General features: G+C 44.8%; 1 pseudogene; it reads left to right on the top strand.

Moving 5' to 3' along the window:
- The first annotated feature begins 1866 nt into the window (after positions 1–1866).
- LOC105982949 lies at positions 1867–4236 on the top strand (annotated as a pseudogene).
- The last annotated feature ends 14975 nt before the right edge of the window (positions 4237–19211 follow it).

Here is a 19211-nt window from a genome sequence, read left to right as displayed (position 1 = left end):
CTCTACCACTGAGCTACCTTCCCAGCCCTCCTCCTATTCTTCATCATCTTCTTCCTCCTACTTCTCTTTCCAGCAGATGTTAGTGGTACATGACTATGTTGTGTGTTTTTTTAACAGCAATATTAAGGATGAGATTCAGGACCTCATACCTTCAGTCCCTTTATGCATTGGTTATTTCCAAAATCATCTCATTTTTATACCAGGCTAGACTGTGATCCTCCTGTTTGTGCTTCCCTTTGTCAATAGGATGACTGAACCCAGTCACTTTGCTTCACCCACAGTCCGGGATGACATCAAGCTCTACCATTGGTTAAGATGGAGTCTCCTACACTTTTTAAAAATTCATTTCCTTTATTGTTGTTAGAGAGATGATGTACAGAGGGATTTCAATTACCTGAGCCGGTAATGAGTACATTTCCTTTCATACAGTCTCTTCTGTTCCCTTTCTCCCAAACTTTTGTGCCCAGGTTGGCCTTGTCCCCCAATCTCTGCCTCACAATTAGCCAGGATAAGATTGAGTCACCATGCCTGGTTCTACTGAAACCTTTTTTTTTTTTGGTCTGGTTATGGGCCTTGAACTCAGGACACTGTTCCTGAGCTCCTCTGAGCCACTTGCTAAGAGCACAGGCATGAACTAGCAGCACCTGGCTATGGCTATTTCTTTAGGTTTTCTTTAGGATAACTTCTAAAAGTAGAATTCCTGGATTCTATCCCTGCCTTTCTTATGTCCTTCCATTGCCCACACGCATAGAAAAGGGTCAAGAACTGGGAGGTCCTTCCCAGCAGGTGCTAGCGGCACATGACTATATTTAGGTTAAAGTTAACTTTTAAAAAAATATAGTCAGTCCCTCAATCTCAATGGCCAAATTCCTAGTGTTCAATAGGCATGAAAAGCTGTGATCAGTGTATCTGAAACACAGCAAACATTTCCATCCTCTCAGAAAGTTCTTCTGGACAATATCACACACTAGACTACTCTTCAGTTGGTATTCATCATCAGTACTTTGGAGCTAAAAGATCTGGGATAATTTCTTATTTGTTGTATTTCTTTGTCTTTTTTATGGAGCATTTACAAATTATTGAGATGATGTCCTAAAATGCATAGCATAGTTGGAAAATAATGTTCAGCACAGTAGCTGATTACAGTAGCCTGTAATCCTAACTACTCAGGAGGTGGAAATTAAGGGATTGAGGTTTAAGGCTAACAGGGACAACAATTTAAAAGCAGAAGTTTACAATACTTTATTTATTTTTATTTATTCATTTTGTGGGGTCCGGTCGTGGGGCCTGAACTCTGGGCCTGGGTGCTGTCCCTCAGCTCTTCAGCTCAAGGCGAGCGTTCTACCACTTGAGCCACAGCGCCACTTCCAGCTTTTTTCTTTTTGCTTATGTGGTGCTGAGGAATCGAACCCAGGGCCTCATGCATGCAAGGCAAGCACTCTACCACTGAGCCACCTTCCCAGCCCCCCAGCCCCATTTACAATACTTTATATCAGCCAGTGGTTGAGCAAGATGGTTTGTGCTTCTCAAGTAACACTGTAAAGTACAAATAGGACCTCTGTCTCTCTGTCCTCAGACAGCTCTTATAACAGTTATTTTCTGCGGTATCTGTGTTGTGGCTTGAACTCAAAGCCTCTAACTTTTGCTTGGCTTTTTCACTCAAAGCTGGTGCTTTACAACTTGAGCTACACCTTCACTGCCTGCTTTTTACTGATAAATTGGAGATGAAAGTATCACAGATGTGTCTGTCCAGGCAGTTTTCAAGCCGGTGATCCTCAAATCTCAGCCTCCCAAGCAGTTAGGATTATGGGCGTGAGCCACCAGCCACTCAGATGACAGCTCTTTGGAGACCTCCCCTCTCCGTGGATGGTAGCTCCAGCCTCTGTGAAGAATAAGTCTCAACTCTTCCTTGGAACCTTCTTTGCATTGCTCCGAGAGCTTGGCCCCCTTGATCTGAAAGAGCCCCTTCTCCTGTCCTCCATTGGGTGCCTCTGGAGAATTTTCACAGGACTGACTGGGTCATGGATTGGGGTGAAGGAAGAAGTGGGGACAGAGGCCCTGGGTCACCTGCAGAGGTCTTAGGAGCTCTTGGATGTTACCATCCAGTAACTGCACCAATAGAAAAACTGCAGTTTGGGCCTTTGCTTTGGCTGGTGGTGAGATTTCCCTTCCTTGAGAGGCCAAGGGACTGGTCTAGCCTCTAAGTGTTCTGGCCCCATTGGACTGGAACCAGCAGATCCATTGAGACAGGAAGACATGAGTGGCTGTCCCATGCTGGGGTTAGGAATATGGGTAGTGACTGTTAGTGGATGTAGAGTTTATTTCTCCACTGATGGAAGTATCTTGGGTTTAATGGCTGCTATGTACATATATTAAAATCCACCAAATTGGGCTGGGAAAGTGGCTCAGTGGTAGAGTGCTTGCCTTGTATGCATGAGGTCCTGGGTTTGATTCCTCAGCACCACATAAGCAGAAAAACCCAGAAGTGACGCTGTGGCTCAACTGGTAGAGCACTAGCCTTGAGCTGAAGAGCTGAGGAACAGCACCCAGGCCCAGAGTTCAGGCCCCACAACTGACAAAAAAAAAAAGAAAGAAAGAAAGAAAGAAAGGAATCCACCAAATTGTACCCCTTCCTTATTTTGTGGTATTAGAGTTTGAACTCAGGATTTTGTGCTTGCTAAGCAAATGTTCTACCATTTGAGCCATACCTGCCTTCACTCTCCCCCCTCCCCAGCCCCCAGCCCTTTTTGCTTTCATGATTTTTGTGCCAGCATGCCTAAATTAGAAATTCTCCTTCAGGAGGTGTCTCCTGAATAACCAAGAGGACAAAAATGTGCCACCATACCCCGCTTATTGGCTGAGATGAGGTCTCACTTATATTTTTGCCTGGGACTGGCCCTGGACCTTGAACTCTTCCCGAGCATATGGATTCCAGGTGTGCACTACTGCCTTCATCCTCTTTTGTTTTCTTACTGTGACACTAAGGATTAAAGCCAGGGCCTCGCACATAATGGACAAGGTCTCTGCCGCTGAACTGCATCCTCAGCCTTTGTTTTATTCGTTTATTTATCTATTTATTTATTCTTGGTAATGTAACTTGAACTCAGGGCTGAGCAAGCACTCTGCCATTTCAGCCACACCTCTAGACTCTTTGTGCATTGATTATTTTCAAGGTAGGGCCTGGCTCTGTGCCCAGCTTGGCCTGGGCTGCACTCTGCCTACTTGTGATTTCCTGTGTCATTAGGATGCCAGTGAGCCACTGTGCCAGCTATTGTACTTCTTCTGTAACTGGGACAAAAAGCATGCACCATCAAGCTCAGTCATTTAGTGAGATGGAGTCTCTCAAACTTTTATGAAAAGTGAATTGTATCTCAATGCAAAATTAATTCACAGTGTTGCAAATCTATTGAGTTTGGGTGGGGGATGGGGTGCTGTGCATGCTAGACATTCACTGAGCTACCCCTACCCTAGGCAGAGAATTCATTTACAGGGAATAAAACGCATGTGTAAATGTGGAGCTTAACGAATTGTAACAAATACCCCCATGCTACCATCACCCCCAATCAAAATATAGAACCTGTCTATCTTCCTAAAACAGTCCCATTGTCCACGAAATGGACTAGAATAGAAAAGATCAGACTTTATCACACAGAGGGTATTATTCTGAACAAGTTGTGTTGTGGTTATATTCAAAGCTATATAGAAAGTGTCCTGAGAGATCAGATTGCTGTCAGACAGGGGCCCAGGACATAAACATGGACATGGACATAGCCATCGTGAAATTGAACTTCCAGATTATAGACAGTGGAAAATGGAAGGGACATCATTAGAACCTGAGCAGAAGATGCTACACGAGGGTGAAGAGATTCATGGCCCGCAACAAAGTTTGGAGATACATAGGAGCTTTGCAAACAACTATTTTTTTTTTGCCAGACCTGGGGCTTGAACTCAGGGCCTGGGCACTGTCTCTGTGCTTATTTTGCTCAAGGCTAGCACTCTACCAATTGAGCCACAGCACCACTTCTGGCATCTTTTGTTTATTTGGTACTGAGGAATCGAACCCAGAGCTTCATGCATGCTAGGCAAGCATTCTACCACTGAGCCACATTCCCCGCCCACAACTATTCCTTTATTGGTGTCATATTTAAAGGTTTCAAGTGGGGATTTGCTGCATTTATGATAGCAGCAGGGGCTGGACATTTGTTGGAATCTCAGAATAACAACAAGCACCACTAAAGAGAGTACACAGAAGTATTTTTATGATAGCCAGGCACCGGTGGCTCATGCCTGTAATACTAGCTACTCGGGAGGCTGAGATCTGAGGATCACAGTTCAAAGCCAGCCTGGGCAGGAAAGTCTGTGAGACTCATATCTCCAATTACCCACCAGAAAACCGGAAGTGGCGCTGTGGCTCAAGTGGTAGAACATTCGCCTTGAGCTGAAGAGCTCAGGGTCAGCACCCAGGCCCAGAGTTCAAGCCCCACCACCGACAAAAAAAAAAAAAAAACCTTATGACTTTATAACTGCCATACAAATAATATTTCTTCATTGTAATCCACTTGTCTCTGTGATTGTTCCTTAATAAAATAGTAAAAAAAAAAAAAATGAGGGGGAAAAAAAAGATACATGTAATCTGGACATCAGCCTGTAATCCTAGCTACTCAAGATGCTGAGATCTAACGATTGTGGTTCAAAGCCAGCCATGCATGAAAGTCTGTGAGATGCTTATCTCCAATGAACCACCAGAAAACTAGAAGTGGCACTGTGGCGCAAAGTAGTAGAGTACTACCCTTGAGCATAATTGACAAAAAAAAAAAAGCTAGAAATATGGAACTGTGGCTCAAGTAGTAGAGTGTTAGCCTTGAGCTTAATTAATTAATTAATAAAAAAAGGCTCAGGGTCCTGAGTTCAAGCCCCAGAACTGGCAAAATAACCTAAATCCAAGAAAGAATTGGAGTGTGACTCAAGTGGTAAAGTGTCTGTCTAGCAAGTCCAAGGCCCTGAGTTCAAACCCTAATACTGTCAAAATAATAATAATAATAATAATAGGGATGATAATGAGAATAATCAATAAGAGTGAGATAGATTCCTCCCTCCAAGGAGTTTGCCGTCTACTCACCCACCTACACTACAAGCTCGGAGGAGAAGAAGTCTCTCCAGGCCATGCTCCTCATCCTGGGTGTGGTTAGTAGTTGATTAGACTTGATGGCTTGGCTTTTCCTACGTGCTGTCTCTGGGAATGCTGTCCCAGCCTTTCTCTGAAACAGTAGGGCAGTTCGGGCAGGTGGAACCTGCAAAACCTACTTCCAAGCACACCCAGGCGGTTCCGGGACCCCTCCTTCTACTAGGAGTTCTCACTTTGCTGTTTCTTTTGCTTTCAAATAAACCTTTCAAAATCAGTTAGAAAATAAATACATAGATAGTAGGTAGGTAGGTAGGTAGGTAGGTAGGTAGATAGATAGGTAGGTAGGTAGATAGATAGATAGATAGATAGATAGATAGATAGATAGATAGATAGATAGATAGATAGATAGATAGATAGATAGATAGATAGATAGATAGCTGTGGATCTAGTGGTAGAGTGTTAGCCTTGAGCAAAACGCTCAAGGGCAGCACCCAGGTTCTGAGTTCAAGTCCCAAGACTGGCACAAAATCACAAACGAACAAAAAACCCTACTCGCTTCTGGTTGTTCCCAAGAGTCCTGAGATCTGGTGAGGCATGGTTCGCTCAAACCTATAATCCAACATGATTAGGGAGGCATAGATCAGGAGGAACGCAGTTTGAGGCTGGTCCAGGCAAAATGAGAGCGCAACTCCTCTTTCAACAAACCAATCCATGCCACCAGGCCTGTCACAGAGCTAGGAGGAAAGGCATAGGTGGGAGGATTTTGCTACATCGAATGGCCTTGTCATGAGGGTCCTGGATCCTGGAATCCCCTCGGTGATCCACTGGTAGCTCTCATTGGTTTCTCTTTTTGAATAAACAGATAGCATCAGTTCCACCTTGCAGTCAGCCCTAGTTGATTTATTGCTAGATAATGAGCTTGTTTACTTCAGGATCCAAACTCCCTTTTCTTCATTAGCGTCTTTGGCATCAATAAATCTTGACCTTGGAGAGGGAGATCTGAAAAGGCTATTCTTGCCAGGGTCTCAGTGGCTCAAGTCTATAATCCTAGCTACTGAGGAGGCTGTGATCTGAGGATCTTGGTTCAAAACCAGTCCCAGGCAAAGCCAAGAGACTTGTATCTCCAATTAACCAGCCAAAAGTCAGAGGTGAAGGCATGGTTCAAGGGGTAGAGGACTAGCAGTGATCACAAAAAGATAAGAGTGACCATGAGGCCCTGAGTTCAAGCTCTCATACTGGAATTTGAAAAAGAACAGAGCAGAAAGCAAAGCTAATAACATTAACCTTGTAGGGTTATTGGGGAATCAGAGGAGATCAAGGTATGTAATTGATGCTTAATACATATCGACTCTCTGACTCTCCTGCCAGCTGAGGAGACAAACATTCTGTAGAGACAATCAGCCAAGAAACTTTTCTCTTAGGGAGATTTTTGGTTTGTTTTGTTGTTGCTGCCTTGTCTGTTTGCTAGTTTGTTAGTTATAATTTCTTCATTTTCCTGGAAGGACAGAAACAAAGGACTTTGGACTAGGAAGAGCCCTGTAACTTTGGCCCTTATGTGAAGTATTAATTAAAAATTTCCCAGCCAGGGGCTGGGAAGGTGGCTCAGTGGTAGAGCACTTGCCTTGCATGCCTGAGGCCCTGGGTTCGATTCCTCAGCACCACATAAGCAAAAAGAAAAAAGCCGGAAGTGGCGCTGTGACTCAAGTGGTAGAGCGCTAGCCTTGAGCTGAAGAGCTGAGGGACAGTGCCCAGGCCCAGAGTTCAGGCCCCATGACTGGACACACACACACAAAAAAAAATTTCCCAGCCAGGACAGGGTCCTTGACACTCTTATCTCCAATAAAAACTACTCAGAAAAAGCCGGAAGTGAACGGGTACTGATGGCTCATGCCTGTAATCCTACCTACTCAGGAGGCTGAAATCTGAGGATCACAGCTCAATGCCAGCCCAGGCAGGAAAGTCCATGAGACTCTTACCTCCAACAAACCACCAGAAAATCAGAAGTGGGGCTGTGGCTCAAGTGGTAGAGTGGTGGCCTTGACCTGAAGAGCTGAGGGACAACGCCCAGGCCTAGAGTTCAAGCCCCACAACCAACCAAAAAAAAAAATCCAGCAGTGGGGCTGTGGCTCAAGTGGTAGAGTGCTATAGCGCCTTGAGTGCAAAAAGACACAAAGACAGTGCCCAGGCCCTGAGTTCAAGCCAGCAAAAAAAAAAGAAAAAAGAAAAGAAAAGAAAGGAATTGAGGGAGGGAGGGGAAGAAGGGAAGGAAGGAAGGGAAGGAAGGAAGGCACCAGTGGCTCACTCTTGTAATCCTAGCTACTCAGAAGACTGAAATCTGAGGATCATGGTTCAAAGGCAGTCCAGGCAGGAAATCTGTGAGACTCTTCTCTCCAATAAACTATCAGAAAAGATGGAAGTGGAGTTTGACTCAAGTGGTATAACACTAGCCTTGAACAAAAAAAATGCTTAGTGACAGCACCCAGGTCCTGTGTCTAAGCCTTAGGAATACTCAAACAATTTCCTGAGTCTTAACTACAATGAATTTGTAACACACAAGGAGGAGAAATTCATTCATTCTTTCTCTCTCTCTCTCTCTCCCTCTCTCTCTTACTTAGCATCTGTTGGTTGTATAAGAGGACTTCACTGTGAGAATTCACACATGCATACAATGTCTCCTGATCAAATTCACCCTCTCTCTCATTCCCTGTCCCCTGCCACCTTTCCCCACTTAAACAAATTGCAACATGTTCCATTGTTGTATTTTCAAACATGTTTATAAGGAACTTTTACTACCTTTTCTCTTTGCCCTCCCATTCTCACTCCCCCCACCAGAACCTCATTTACTCTTCTTTCATCCATTTTTAGTATATATTAATTGCTACAAAGGGGTTTAACCATGGTATTTCCCACATGCATGGTTTCGGCCTTAATCAGATTAACATGGATTGCCCTTTCCCTCTTTCTGTCACATTTGCAACAAAACCCCAGCTATCTTCCCTGGAGGACTGCAAAGCCTTCACAGGACCTGGGTTCTTCTACTTCATCCATCTCCCCTCCTATCTTTCTGACCCCAACACACACACACACACACACACACACACACACTTTGCACCAACCATGTGGTGTTTTTTGTTTGTTTTTCCTGCAGGCTTTGGGGCCTTTGTGGCAGTGGCTTCTTCTGCCTCAAGTTCTCCTCCAATGGCTCCTCCCTTTCCACTACTGTAATCCTCTTCTAGCCATGAGAGATATAGCTCAAAACCTCCAGTGAATGCCCCAAACCTCAATTCCTGAGCCACAGATGTCTTCCCTCTGCATATATACCAAGGATAATTTTTGCTTTATAAACTAGACCCAGTAAGAGAGAAATAATAAGGAAGCAGAACCATTATACCAATGTAGGGTAATAACAAGTATTGAAATATAATCTTTCTCAAGTATCTCCCAAGTGTCTAATAGGGTGGGTAGCATATACAGCTCGGATACAGTAGGTAAAGGAATGAGTCAGGTTTGGGGTGGGACAGATGAGACATGAGATAACAAGAAGCAATTTCATCATGTCACTCAGAATGGTGCACTATTTAAGACCTATATATTGCTTATTTCTGGGAATTTTCCATTGGATCTTTTCAGACCACAGTTAGTTAAAGCTACAGTAAGTGAGACTGGGGATCACCAAAGAAGTGGGGAATTCTTTGGGGGAGATCTCGGCTCAGGTCCATCACCACCCTGTGTTATTGCCACTACCTAAAACCAGTTGGTTCTACATCCTATCACCCGATGTACCAGGCCCCCAGAACACGGGGTGCACGGCGGCCGCTCAGTCCTTGTTGGTTAAGTGACCGAACCCCAAGGTGGTGCCACGCAAGCATAAATCGACGACGTCAGAGGCGGTGTCTCTCTTCTTATTAGAGCTTCCAATGTGCAAGTGTCTAGACAGTCCTTTTATTTTTGGCATTTTTGGCAAAGTGACTCGTTTCTGGAATTTAACAAACTCAGACAACGCCTGTCTCCCTAGAGTCTCTTCCAAAGTGCTACCCCCTCTTTTTTTTTTTTTTTTGAGCCAGCTGAGGCTCCTGAGGCCCAGCCCCTCCCGTCATGAAGAAGCTCCCCTGAGACAAAAGCTTTACAAATCTCACTGGAATCTTCTGGTGCTTGGAAAGAAGAAAAAAAAATCAAGAGCTCAGGCCAGAGCACAGCCTTGGGCTGGAAGGGGCCCTATGACACCAACAGCCTGGACACATGGGAGTCATTGGGGTGTGAGCCAGGCAAGAAATCCTGACCCCACAAGTGCTAAAGAAAGGGAATTTAAAATCCAGACTGAGGGAGAGCCGGGGCAGCATGTTAAAAGCACAGGAAGAAAAATTTTCCCTTCACCCAAGGGATCTTCACCTGCTAGGATTGCAATGAATTGTTTGATTAGGGGTATTTACGGGGAGCATGTGTATATTTGAGGGAGAGGATCCGTGTGTGTATACACACACACACACACACACATATAATCTTTTTATTTTTCTTCATGCAGTAGAATCTGGGCCCCAAAAGGTTAAAGAATCACCGTGTGTCATTAGGCTAGCAAACTTATCATCCTAAACATGACCTGAACTGTAACAATCACGAGAAAGGAAAAGTGTTTTCTGCTCCAAAGAAAGCAAAAGCACTTCCAACAGGAATTGGCTGTAACATTCTCTATGCTAGGGGAGGGTGAGAGAGAGAAAAAAAAAAAAAAACTAAAGCATCCGCCCAGCCTGCCCAAGGCCCAGCCCTTAAGCCCAAGTCTCCAGGGAACGGGAGCCTGAGCTTTGTTTTCCAATCTGTGGGCAACTGGCTAGGCAAGGAGCCAGCGGGAGAGACCTCTGTGGAAGAAAATACCGCCAGGTGCCAAGGTGCACAAGCCTAGAAACTCCCCCCAAAACTGTGCTCTGGCTTTGCTGGGACAGGAATGCCTGAAGAAGCCACCCCCAACATCTCGCCCCCAACCTGGGTGCTTTTTCTCAGTGGATTCTGGATCCCAGGAGGTTGACAAGGCCACGTTTCTCCCTGGGGGGAGGGGTAAGGGGGGGCACTTCAGCTATCAGATTGAAGCTCCAGCTTGTTCCTGGCTGTGTCCTATTTGGTATGGAGGGATGCTCCCTTCCCCTGGTCTTTCTTGGCTTTGTAAAGGGGGGGGGGGACCTGGGAGGGGCCAGAGGGCCCACTTAAAGCTGGAAGGAGCTCAGGGCCCAGTCCACATGCCTCCTGGCTTCTGAGGCAGGACCTGGGTGTCATCCCCCCCCCTCCCCCTATCCAGCCACCTCACCCAAGGCTGGGGAGGGGGAGGAGGGGCAGAGGGTCACCCTGCACAGAGCCACAGAGCTGCTCTCTGTTTGCATAGCTAGCTATTCACGAGACTGAGATCTGAAGGTTCAAAGCCAGCCCAGGCAGGGAATTCCTGAGACTGTTATCTTCCCACTTAACCACCGGAAACGCCGCAAGTGGAACTGTGGCTCTAATGATAGGGCCCTACTAGCCTTGAGTGAAAAAGTTAAAGGATAGCCCCGAGGGCCCCAAGTTCGAGCCCCAGCACCGGGACAAAAACAAAATCAGACTCCAGAGGGCCTGGGTTCCTCCTTCCAAACGGATGGCCAAGGTCCTCCTTTGGCCACTCAGGTGCCACTGGATCCCGACTGCCCGCCACCCACGCGATGCTCAGCTCACATTCTGGAATGATCGCCAAGTTAGTATTTTGTCAAATCTACAGCCTAGGGCGGGCCGACCTCTCTGCCTCTCGCTTCTCCCGATGGGCTCTGTTATCTTCCTCCTTTGCACCCCACGGGGCCCCATGGGGACCAGTGCCAAAGGCTCTGCAGGCCTCAGGGCTGCATGCGCGCACCTGCGCAGTCGCCACCGGTGGTTTCCATTGGCCAGACTCCCATCCCCTCTGGTTCTCCAGATGGGTGACCTACTGGGAGGCACTGGTCCGAGATGGGAGAGTCAGGGGGCTCCCCCACCCCCCCCCTTGCCGCAGCTCCTGCCAGCAGCCCCTCTGTGACAGTTTGTTGCTGTCTTGGCACTTTCTCCCCTTTCAGGCCCTGGTCAGGAATGGCTGTCATCTGTCACCAAGCCTGGATTGCTCGGCTCTGCCTCTAGCCAAGGTTTTCCTAGGAACCCTGTCTACACTTCTGCAAAGCATCTCCTCACTAGCTCCCTAGGAATGGGCCGCAACAACGCCGGCGCCATGTCTAATGCAATGGCTGATGCTTCCACAGCGAACTGCTGGGCAAAACATACTTACTACACGTGTGAATGATAAGGATGATGTGCTTTTATTTATAGTTTTATTAAGATGTAATTCTCACCTCATCAAAATGCGCCCTTCTGCGGAATATAATTTCACCATTCTTTTTTTGTAATGTGTATTCATTCACAAACTTGTGAGATCATCACTAGTAATTCCAGAACATTTTCCTGATCTCAAAAGGGAATTCTCAGTTATTCCTCGGTTCTCCTTTCTCCTGGCTCTAAACAATCTACTTTGAGTCTCTATGAATTTGCCTATTTTGAACATTTCCTATAAATAGGATCACGGGGCTGGGAATGTGGCTCAGTGGTAGAGTGCTTGCCTAGCATGCATGAAGCCCTGGGTTCGATTCCTCAGCATCACATAAACAAAAAAGGCCAGAATTGGTGCTGTGGCTCAAGTGGTAGAGTGCTAGCCTTGAGCAAAAGAAGCTCAGAGACAGTGCCCAGGCCCTGAGTTCAAGCCCCAGGACTGGCAAAAAAACAAACAAACCAAAAACAGGATCAAATTATACATAGCTTTCAGAGTTTGACTTCTTTTCCCTCAACATAGGTTTTCAAAAATGTTTCCACATTGTAGCATGTATCAGTGTTTTGTTCCTTTTTAAGGCTGAATAATATTCTATTGTATTCACATACCATATTTTATCCTTCAGATATTTGAATAACTCAGCTGTGCATATTGAGATACACATTTTTCTTGAATTTAAATTTTTTTTCTTCTTCGCATATGATCAGAAGTGGAAAGACTGTGTTACAAGATCACTCTAAATTTAACATTTTCAGAAAATATACTGTGGGCCACACTGTAGCTTCTTAACCTTGTGGGCCCAGGTATTGATTGATATATGCATGGAAAGGAACCCAAAGAGACAAAGATATGGAACAGAGGAAATCTGGAACCTGCAGAACTTCTCCTCGTTCCAGAGTATGAGATGTTTTTGTACAGAAGCTCCAGCCTGTACAAACAGAAATGTTCATAGCAGTGAGGTTGCTTTAAAATTGAAAGTAACCCAATGTCCATTATCAATCATTGATTGAACATCAGTGGAAAAAAAAAATCAATGCAGAACACTATACAGGAGAACATAAGAAGTCTCCCAGACATGGTGTTGAAAGAAAGGAATCACAAAAAGACACATGTAGTGTGTATTGTTCAAAGTTTAAAACAAGCTAAAAAATTAACTCCTGTGGCTTCATGTTACAGAGGTAGGTGGGAAAACTGCTTTAAAAATATTATAGCAGCGGGCTGGGAAGGTAGCTCAGTGGTAGAGTGCTTGCCTTGCATGCATGAGGCTCTGGGTTCGATTCCTCAGCTCCACATAAGCAGAAAAAGCTGGAAGTGGTGCTGTGGCTCAAATGGTAGATTGCTAACTTTGAGTAGAAGAGCTGAGGGACAGCACCCAAGCCCAGAGTTCAAGCCCCATGACCAACAAAAAAAAAAGGAAAAGGTACTGTTCTAAGTTTGGATCAAAAGTCCACCTCTGATCTATTGAACCATGAAAAAAAGGGACAGAATAATATGAGAAAAATGAAAAACCACACACAGGCTTAAACTTAAATTGGGCACTAAGGTGTAACTCAAGCAGTAGCTTTTGACTAGTGCATGCAAGGCCTTGGGTTCAATCCCCAGTACTGCAAAAATTAATTGATTGATTAATTGAAAGCTATTTCAAATGTGAAATCAGACGAATAGCTTAAGTGGTAGAGCTGTCTGCTTAGCATATGCAACACCGATTCAATCTGCAATGCTGAAAACAACAACAACAACACTAATAAAAAAATAAAATGGAGGACTAGGTGCTGATGGCTCATGCCTGTAATCCTAGTTATTCAGGAGGCTGAGATTGAGGATCAAGGTTCAAAGCCAGCTCAGGTGGGAAAAGTCCATAAGATTCTTATCTCCAAATAACCAGCAGATAACTAGAACTAACAGCATGGCTCAAGTGGTAGAGTGCTAGCCCTGAGCAAAAAATCCAAGCAATAGTGTGTGGCCCTGAGTTCAAGCCCTAGTATCAGCAAATAAATAAATAGGGACTATGGTGGTTGGCTCTCAGTCCACAGAACCCAAATTCTATGGAGACGTGTGGTCTTAAGAGGCCAGTCTATAGAACAAGTGGGGAAGGGAGAAGAGAAGAGCAGATAATCCAATAACTATTGTCTAGCATAATCTTTCTAAATGACCCCATAGGAGACAATGCCTCCTATAAGACTGAGAATCAGCAGAGCCTAGGGATTTTCAACAGCACCACGGATCTCTGCCCATTAGACAGGGAGCCCCCTGTCACTGTGACAGTTAAAAATGGCTCCAGTAGTGTGGAGGTGCAGGTCAGCAATACCCCATGTGCTTAAAATTATATATTCCTATACACATATATAGACGCTCTCTACATATATATACACATACATACATTATACATTATACATATACATACATTATATATATATACATATATTGTATATATACATACATTATATATATACATATATTGTATATATACATATATTGTGTATATATATATATATATATATATATCCAGGTGTTACCAAATGTCTCCTGGGGTTGAGCCACTGAGTCAGGGGTAAGGTGGTAAATTGTGTAATATTACTCTACTAGTGTGACAAGAACTAGACTCAAACTCTGACTCTGGTCTGACTCCAAAGCCTGTTCTTCATCCTTGTCTCTGGTGATAACATTGCTGGCCTCACAAGGTTGTAGAGAGGATGTCAGTGTGAGAGCGCTCTCAGTGTGAGGTGAACACCAATAAGAGGTCGGAGTGTTGTATGAGCTTCCAGTTCCCATGCAATTATGAGGCTTAAGAGGACAGGGCTCCCTGGGTTTCAGGATGTGGCCCCTCCTCAGCCTCTCCCTCCCCACTTCACCTGTCCACTTCCATTCCCCAAGCTATGATTTATGAGAACTTGTCTGAACTGGGATTCCTCTGAAAGTCACATCTATCTCCAGATAATCTGGTCCCCAAATCCCACAAACCAAGGACAATGCAACGTGACACATCATCTTTGTGAGCAAGAGGGCTCAATACCAGGGCTGCATGATAGATCAAGCCCTTCCATACTTCAATTGGTCAGTTTTTATTCTGTTTTTTTGTTTTGTTTTGTTTTGTTGGTCGTGGGGCTTGAACTCTGGGCCTGAGTGCTGTCCCTTAGCTCTTCAGCTCAAGGCTAAGGCTCTAGTGCTTGAGCTACAGCGCCACTTCCGGTTTTCTGGTGATTTATTGGAGATAAGAATCTCATGGACTTTCCTGCCTGGGCTGGCTTTGAACCTCGATCCTCAGATCTCAACCTCCTGAGTAGCTAGGATTACAGGCATGAGCCACCAGCACCCGGCTTATTCTGTTTTTAAAATATATGTATAAATATACATTTTTAATTTTTTTTGTTATTTGTGGGGCTTGAACTCAGGGCCTGAGTACTGTCCCTGAATAATTTTGCTCAAGGCTAATACCCTACCACTTTGAACCACAGCTCCAATGCCTGTTTTTGAGCCCTTCGTTGAAGATAAAAGTCTCAGGGAGACTTTTATGCCCTGGCTGGTTTCCAGCTGTGATCCTCAGATCTCAGCCTCCGGAGTAGCTAGGATTACAGGCGTGAGCCACAGACACCTGGCTGTTTTTTCTAAAGTATTTATTGTGACTAGATTCTAAAAGCAATGGTCTTTCATGTGTGACGCTTATGTGTGTGTGTGTGTGTGTGTGTACCTGCACACACACACACATGCTGATTGGACCTGAACTCAGGGCCCCAAGCTTTCACTTAGCTCTTCCATTTGAACCACACCTCACTTCGGGCTTTTTGCTGTTCAATTAGAAATAAAAGTTTCGTGGATTTGCCTACCCACACTGGTTTAGAACCATGATCCTCAGATCTCAACGTGCTGAGTAGCTGGAATTATAGACATGTGCTATCAGCACCTGGCTATGGGTGAAACAGTGAGGTCCTTCCCTCCAAACCCAGAGGAGAACCATGTTGGCTGAGGTCAGAGTAGGTTGGCCCCACATTAGTGACAGGAAAACTCTGTCATGAGCTCTGAGAGTTTATAAACAAAAGCATATCCCACAGTTTCATTTGGTTGCTTAATAAAAATGACCATAACATATGCCACCCATTTCCTTCCAGGCAAGATTGAAAAATTGAAATAGAATTTAAAGGCCGAAAAGTACACACATCGTTAAGTATACAGCTCGATGAACTTATCCCAAAGTAAACACACTCGTGGAACCAATACACCGTGGAGAAATTTCTAACATTCCAGAAGCCCCGACGAAGCTCCCTCCTCGGCACCATCCCCACCCTCTCCCCCAAGGCAGCCACTATCATTTTAATCCTGTGACCTCCATATTTTTTCTGTATCTGATGGCCCAGATAATTATCTCGGGAGGCCAGAGTTAATCAGAAGCTGAAAGGATTCTTTCCCCGTGAGTCATTTCTCTTCAGAATAGTTTATCAGCGAGGATGCTTCCAGCTGCAAGTAATAGAAACGTCCGCACTCCACACAAATAGCGTCAACAACAGGGAAATGAATGAGGACCAGGTCCATGGAAGTCCCACCGTAGGGTGCAAGCTGTAAGCTACGTGGAGTGAGCAGCTTCGTGGACAGAGATCCAGTCTCTATTTGGTCATGCTGGCTTCGTGCTTCATTCTCTAGCCAGCAGCATGATGGCCAACATAGCTTTTCTATGGCTCTCTCTTTCCTTTTTCTTTTCTCTGGACAGAAAAGTCTTCCCAGATGTCTCATGGGCACTGAGAAATCCACTATACAGCTCCTCACAGAAAACCATGGAATCAACAGGGAAAAAAAGAAAGTCTGCTTCTTCCTGCTAAATGGTAGGTTAGCAAGGGTTTCTAACCCGATGAGATTTGTGGCTGAACGTAACTACTGGAGATTCAAGGTTAGGGGTAACTCTGTGTGAGGAAAGAATAAATTGACCATGACAAAATAAACACAGCAGCTCTAGCCTTCTCTCCCCTGAATGCTAACAAATCTTTCTCTTTGAACTGCCCGGTTGGGTCCTGAGTCATCGTTAGTTGTTGTTTCTGTGTTGGTTTCTTTTTTCCTTTTCCACTTATTGGAACAGTGTCTGTTACAAGTTATACTAAGCACAGGACATGTTTCAGTGTACACATAGGGCAAATCCTACCTCTCACCAAGTCAGTCACGGTGGCATGCAGCTCACATGAGTATGTCATTTACATGCTACAAAGTATGCAAATCATGGCTTCTTTAAAAGATTCCACAGTCCTAGGGACCAGCAACCACTCAGCTTCTCCATCACCACAACATAGTAGAATTATTCTCACATCAAAAGGTCCTTGAAGAGACCAGCACTGGTGGCTCATACCTGTAATCCTAGCTACTCAGGAGGTTGAGATCTGAGGGTCACAGTTCAAAGCCAACCCAGGCAGGAAAGTCCATGAGACTCTTATCTCCAATTAACCACCAGAAAACTGGGAATGGTGCTATGGATCAAGTGGTAGAGCACTAGCCTTAAGCTGAAGAGCTCAGGATCAGTGCCCAGACCCAGAATTCAAGCCCTATGAACAAAAAATAAAAAAAAGAAAGATAAAAGAAAAAAAAGCTCCTTAAAGAGCTGGACCTCGTGGCACATGCTTGTAATCCTAGCTATTCAGGAGGCTGAGATCAGAGGATCAATGTTCAAAGCCAGGTAGCGCAGGAAAGTCTGGTGAGACTCTTATCTCCAATTAAATCACAGAAAAAAAAGCTAGAAGTGGCACTGTGGCTCAAGTGGTAGAGTGTTCACTTTAAGCAAAAGGAGTCAGAGACAGTGCAAGGACCAGACAGGGGCAGAATTCAAGCCTCAGGACTGGAAAAAAAAAAAAAAAAAGTTCTTGAAGTGTCAGGCACTGGTGGCTCACACCCATAATCGTAACTACTTAGGCAGGCCGAGATTTGAGGATCATGGTTCAAAGCCAGCCCAGTCAAGAAAGTCTGTGTGATTCTTATCTCTAATTAACCACCAGAAAACCAGAAGTGAGACTATGGCTCAATATGGTAGAGCACTAGCCTTGAGTAAAAGAGCTCAGGGACAGAGCTCAGGCCCTGAGTTCAAGCCCTACAATCAACAAAAAATAAATAAAAGTTTTGAAGGAAACTGATTGCCCAGGCCAGCCTAGAACCATCATCATCCTGATCTCTGCTTCGCAAGTAGTCAGGATAATAGGCATGAATCCCCTTGCCTGAGTTTATATCCCATTTCTCAATGTGCTATATACATATTATTACAACACTTGATGGATGCCTACTGAAGGAATCTGTCAAAGAAGATCTGAGTGGGGAAGATTTACATGTCATTACAAAAGCATTAGGCTCAACTGAAGACAAGAAGGGTTGTTTTTTTTTGCTGTTTTTGTTTTCTTTTTTGCTTTGTTTATATGTCTTTGGGAGTGTATGGGGAGGCACAGAAATGGAATGGAGGGACAAAGGGTGAACAAATGCAGCAGTGGTACTCACTGGACTCTTGGTAAAATGAACTATGAAATTTGTAGGGGAAAAACTGGGAAAGAGAGCAAGGGAAAGGATGAGTTTCAGACCATTGTGAACACAATGGCCAGTTTTGGCTATTTAAAAAAAAAGAAGAAGATCCAGGTGCGGGTGGCTCACACCTGTAATCCTACCTACTCAGGAAGTTGAGATCTGAGGATTGCAGTTCAAAGCCAGCCTGGGCAGGGAAGTCTGTGAGATGTTTCTCTCCAATAAACCACCAGAAAACTGGAAGTTGGTGCTGTGACTCAAGTGGTAGAGCACTCACCTTGACCTGAAGAGCTGAGGGACAGCTCCCAGGCCCAGAGTTCAAGCCCCAAGACTGACCAAAAAAAAGAAAGAAAGAAAGAAAAGAAAAGGCAACAGGTTCATGCCTATAATCCTAACTACTCAGGAGGCTGAGGAAAATTTGTGAGACTCTTATCTCCAGTTAACCACCAAAAATCCAGAAGTAGAGCTGTGGCTCAAGTAGTAGAGTGCTAGCCTTGAGCAAGAAAGCTTGAGGACAGCACCCAGGCTCTGAGTTGAAGCTGTAGAATTAACGTGCACATGCGTGCACATGCGTGCACACACACACACACACACACAGCAGTCAAGTGGTAGGTTAGTTATGTTAAATGGTAAAATCATGTATCATAATGATAGGACCAATAATAGATAGACTTCAAAGATGAAAGCTCTCATAGTTAATTCATTACACAGCTGGTATGGTTCTCAGAACCAACAAAAAAGTTTGAATACAACACAATTCCAGTTGAAGAGACCCAGCATAAACCAGATACTGGTGGCTCCTGCCTGTAATCCTAATTGTTGCAGATGCTGAGTTCTGAGGATCAGCCAGCCGGGTCAGGACTTTTCTTTTTCTTTTTTGTCAATCACAGAGCTTGAACTCTGGGCCTGGGCACTGTCCCTCAGCTCTTCAGCTCAAGGCTGGTGCTCTACTACTTGAACCACAGTGCCACTTCCAGTTTCCTGGTGGTTAATTGGAGATCAGAGACTCACAAATGTTCTTGCCTGGGCTGGCTTTGAACTGTGATCCTCAGGTCTCAGTCTCCTGAGTAGCTAGTATTACAGACATGAGCCACTAGCGCCCGGCTCCTGGCAGGACTTTTATCCCCAATTAGCCAGCAAAAAGCCAGAAGTGGAGATGTAGCTCAATGGTAGTGTTTGCCTTGAGCAAAAAAGCCAAGCAGGAGCACAAAGGCCCTGAATTCAAGCTCCAGTGCCAGCATACACACACACACACACACACACACACACACACACACACACACACACACATCAAATCCA

This window comes from Dipodomys ordii, unplaced genomic scaffold, assembly GCF_000151885.1.
Source record: "Dipodomys ordii isolate 6190 unplaced genomic scaffold, Dord_2.0 Scaffold18, whole genome shotgun sequence".
NCBI lineage: Eukaryota > Metazoa > Chordata > Mammalia > Rodentia > Heteromyidae > Dipodomys > Dipodomys ordii.
Note: the sequence above shows the minus strand (reverse complement) of the source record. Positions and strands in the feature narration are given on the sequence as shown.